Below are 5,489 nucleotides of genomic sequence, written 5' to 3' on the forward strand. Positions count from 1 at the left end.
GATGTTTATTTTTTCTTTATAAGACTTTAATGTTAAGATGCTGTAGTGCAGGAAAGAGGTTTCACTACCCTGAGTGTTGTCCTTTTTCACAGCTGGTTTTGGTGTAAACTGGAGGTTGCTCAGTTAAGCCAAGATATGAGTGAAAGCTGGAATGAGCAGCATCCGTAAACTATCAAGAGTAATACAGGAAGTGGTCCCAATGTGCACTTCCTGTCTTTCACATTGGGCTTCAGGTTAGGCTGAAAGCAGGTGCATAATTAATTTCCTCAACATATAAACCTTTATTCCAGGTTACCTCTCAGGAAGATTTATTATTTAGGGCCCTGCAAGTGTTAGTAAGCCAAATATGAATGGAAAATGATAAAGGTAATTATTTATATTGTGAACTAATTAGGAATTGTGCTCTTCAATGCAGTATGTTTGGGTTCATTGAGGAGTGACTTTTTTCATTTAAATAAAGCTAATTGCTTTATGGCATTCGAACTGCCAGCTGCCTCCTGCTCCCCATTCTTCAGCTCTTCAGGACCAGAGTGGTTTGTGTACAAATTCTTATCTTGAGGCAAGTTTGTTCTAATTCAAGACTTACTTGGAGTGGCACTGATTACTTTTTTGTTGCAAAAGCGGAGTTCTAACAGTGTGTTTTGAGGACTGAAGAACAAGAGGCCAGAACCCATAAAGCAATTCAGTTACAGCAAAGTTCTGTAGCCGCCTGTGTGACTTACTAGTGTCTCCATGCTCAGGTTTCGGAAGTAAGGCCTGTGGAGACCTAAATATACTTGTGTAACTTCATTACAACTGAAGTGCTTTCTTTTCTCTGTGAATCACAATGCATGTAGTATGTGACTAGAACATACTGTACATGAATCCGTTTGTGTTGTTAACGTGTACACCACGAGTTAGCACTTCTCTGTTTGGAAGTATCCTCTGGAACACACTGATGATGCTTGTCTTTCAGGTCCCTTTTCCTTCATAATATCATTCTGGACACCTGATGTAAGGCTACACAAGCCGACAGGACCTGCCCAAATATCCTAGATAAAATTGGATGCAGAATTAGACAATTCCTCACGAATCTATGGCCCTACTGTATTTCAACTTGCTTTTCATTAGAAAATGAGAAAGCAGCTATTTGCCCAGGTATCCCTGCAGAGCATCTCGCAACATCAGGGCAGGATCTGTCTTCTGCACTTAAAGAAGCAAGGGATAATAGCAATTCTGTGTTCCACCATTGTCCCTTGTGTTTCTGGAGTGTCTTTTTACCACTGTGATATCGTAAAAACAAAACGCCCCCGGTGCTGCATGGTTCCAGGTGGTGTTTTTTTGTTTGTCATGCACATGCTGAGGAAGCATGGGTCAGAAACAGGGTGGCGAGGCATCAAGGAGGCCCTTGCCTGGACCAGACCTGGACCAGACCTGGACCAGACCTGGACCCGCTCTCCACCTTAGTTTTGTGAATCCAAATCCCTGGGATCCCCTCCCAAAGCCTTCATGTTTTACATCGGTCTGATTCTGCCCAGCAGTCCTCTCATAGGCTCAGAAATTGTCATCTTCATTTACTGTATGTCAACCACTTAACAAAGTGGCCATATTAAATGTTTCACGCTCATTGTTCAACCTTGCACAGCAGCAAGGATTATTATTTTCAGGTGTCATACAGTAGGGGAGAGACTAATTAATCATCATCATTGTTCAGTTTCCAAGTTTTTTTTTTCACTCCCTGAAGCTGAAGGTTACTGTCCTCTCCTTAGTAATTTAGTTGGTTAGTTTTGTTCAGAGGGGGAGTTCAAAGTTCCTTCCTCCCCTTTGTGTCCAGGAGGCCATGTATTGTGACAGACCCTGATGATTTATGTAGCTACAGCTGACATGTGCAAGATGTCCCATTCAGGACCTTTCCCTCCATTTCTTGGTTTTTAACTAGATGTTTTTCCAATGCTGTTATCTGTGCATTGAGAATGTAGTTGTAGGCTTTCGTTTAATAGTGCATGGGGAAAAAAAGAAATGTATTAACCAGTATGGCTTAACTTTGAATGTTTCACCCACTAACCTCAAAATTAATGTTTTTTTAATATGCATTACATCTTTAAATTAATGGCTGCACCCTGAAATCGCATTAGCAATAATTGCTACTCTGCAGTCCTTGGTAAAATCATACCCTGAGCGCTGTTATTATAGAGAGGGCTGAAGGGCAGGGTTATTGATGTCCAGACCCAAGTAAAACTGCACTGCAATCCATGCCATTAAAAGAAGCACAAAACGTCAGTCTTTATGTGTTTTGAATAGTGTGTAATTCTGATTCAGAGCCAGGATGCTCTGGTCATCATGGAATTTCCTTGCTGGCTTTTAATACCACAATCGTAAAGTGCTATAAATACAAGCATCTGTGCTGGGTTTGTAGTGTCCGCACTCATTGTAAAAGCTGAGGAGACAGTTGTCTGTCCTTGTTCTATAAAGATGTTTGGTTTTCTTTGCTGATGTAAGCTCTGCGTAATTACCTTGTGCACTTACATAGCGTGTGTCCTCCTTTGGGAAACAGTGATATTCTAGGCAGAGGTTTTAGCTCTGTTGTGAAAGTGCTGCTCTAGACTCTTTTAAAGTTATAGTTCATTAATTATGAACCCTGACCATGGCTATATTCCATCATCCCAAAAGGCAGAGGTGAATATTTTTTTTGTTTGCTTCCAGTCTACTGTTCATTAGTGCACTGAAACCAAAAACTAATGGAATAGTCTTTTTGATTTAACTCTTGTGTCTGTCACCCACAGTCACCTCATGTGTCCTGATAGACTCCTTGCGTGAGTTTGAGACAGGGCGGTGATGCTGCAAGTAAAATTGTGAAAGTACAGTGGTGTAAACTCACAAGTCAGTAGATATGAGAGTGCTGGGTTATCAATTGCCCTAGCTGAATTTAGAGCAAGGGTAAAATACTCCAATTAAGCAACTTGAATTACTTCAATTAACTAATTGAGCTAGTATGTGGGCCTCCAGGTCTAGAATTGGGACCCTTGCAGTAAACAAAATCAAAATGTGAGCTTCTGGACGTTGCTTTGCTCAGTTCTTCCAAGTCCACTCCAAATATCGACCATTTTTGTTCTTTTATCTTGCCTTTCGGTACAGAACATTCTCAGGGCACTTTACATTCATCCAATAATAAAAGTACAATAAACAGAATATTCTGTAAAACCAGATATAATTGAGAGAGAAAAAAAAGAAATGAACTGATAATTAAAGGCTATCAAGAAATAATATAAACCTATAAATCGGTAGCAATGTCATGATAGTGGATAGAATATGATGTCCAGATGACTGAAACCTGTGGGATGATTGTGTATTCCTAATAAGTTGCATCAATAGTCTTTTGCAAATGCTATACATATATACAATATATTGTATATTCTGTTTGTTTAAGCCATAAGTCACCTGGAATGAAGAGATCTACACAATTCTGTATTATCACAGTAGTAGATAATGTTGGCAACTGAAAAAGACTTCAGCGCTGTGAAAAGGCTTGAATATAACCACCAAGGCCACAGTGTGTTCGTGCTGTATAAGTAATATAACATTTCTGTGCAGAATTTGATACTGAAAGAATGTATTCAGATTATAAGGGACAAATATCAATAGTGCCATTGTCTGACTGCAGTACTTCCCCTGGTATTATTGTCTTTTTAATGTGCTTGATATATGGTGATTAATATTAAAAATATTGAATAATATTTTTAATAAAGTAATGAATATTAGACATCTCACTGGCTTCTCATATGTGCTGAAGAATGCATATGCAGAATAATTTTATTTCCTTTGGAGATTTTCTCTGTTCTTAATGAGTGCCAGGGACTTTGAGAAATCTGAGTAACTGCGATGTAGCTTCTCTGTAACGTGTAGAAAGAACATGTTATAACCTTGAAACTTCATACTCGTGATGTCTGGTGCATTGGCACTGCGCTTTACTGTACTGCCCTCTTGTGTTGGTATTTATTAATACTTCACTGAATTTTATCGAATGTAAAAACAGGCTTCCTGTTATTTTACAACAAAGGGGTGTCATTTCCCCAGAAAGTGTTTTGTTATAACATGGATCCCCCAGTCTATGTGTTTTTAAACAACTGCTTATAGCATCGCTCCTCTCTTTCTGACACCCTAAGGTGTACATAAAAATCTCCTTAGCTAAAATTGACATTTGTCCTGTTATATTAAATGAGTAAGGTTAAACACAGCAATGCCATCGGTGTGAAAATTCAAAGTACTCAAATATGCTTGTAGTGAAGAAGTACTTTGAAGTCCTTTTTTTAAAGACCTGTGTGTCGAGGCTGGTCGCTGTGGGTGGTGTGAAGCAGGCAGCACCAGTGATCTGGAGGATAGTATTACTGCCTCGTTGGCTGTTGCCTCCTGGGTTCAGGTCCTTCTGTGGGGAGTTTGCTTGTGCTCCCTATAGCAACGCGGACTTTGCCAGAGTGATCCTACACCCCCCCCCCCCCAGTCCAAAACTCTGCTGTCTAGCTTCATTGGTACCTGAAGAAGTGTCCACTGTTGACACACTAGTGTTATATTGCAACCGTTGATCGTTTTTACAAGTACAGGTTTGACACGTTTGCTACGAAGACGTCTGTAGCAATTATCTTACTGGTTAAATTTTTTTGTACAGAATAAATTGCGGTATGCTAGTGTCTTTTTTTAATGCAAGATTTAGCCTATTACTTGAGAAATAAACACATGGGACCACATCGTGTTAAACTATTTTGGTGTATATAAATCACAATTTGTGTAACTTTGGTAACTTGCATTTGTATTCATAAATCTCCACAATTTAAAGATGTAGTAGTTGGGATGCACCATATACATATTTATTCCAACTGGAAAGCACAATGATAATAAAGGATGCGATATTATACACTGATATGTCTTGTTTTTCTTATGAAGCAAAGCACTCACTTTTATGAATAAGGTGAATTCGGCTGTGCCCTTTGTAAACACACTGGTAAGAGTTGCTGACCTAACCGCATAACTTAGTTGTTACATCACTGTATTTTTATTAGTGCACAATTTAATGTAACGGTAAAACGAAGCAGAGTCTACGTAAAACAATACATTTTGTTTACACCTCCAAAGGTCATTATTATATTTTATAAATCGTAAAACAGATGGCAAAACCTAGATCAGAAATAACTCAAACCCAGACCAGATGCTACTACTATATCCCTTTTATACCAAGTGCCCATCACCAACTTAATGGAATACCCACCCCAGTCGTCTTATTGGGGGTTCAGCAAATATCTAATTATTTCAGGTGGGTAGCTGCGTCAGCATGCGTAGCTCCACGGCCGAACCGTTGTGTTCTCTTTCTTCTTTTTTTCAGCATGGAATAAACCTATTACTTGTTCCTTTGCTATCTAATTATTTGATTGGCCCTTTTCTTTATGCAGAGTCGCGTACGCCTCATTCTCACCTCCGATTAGCTAGTCTCTGCAGGCCTTTGCGACCATTGGTCACTG

This window comes from Lepisosteus platostomus, chromosome 24 (assembly GCF_059453375.1).
Source record: "Lepisosteus platostomus isolate fLepPlt1 chromosome 24, fLepPlt1.hap1, whole genome shotgun sequence".
Taxonomy (NCBI): Eukaryota; Metazoa; Chordata; class Actinopteri; order Semionotiformes; family Lepisosteidae; genus Lepisosteus; species Lepisosteus platostomus.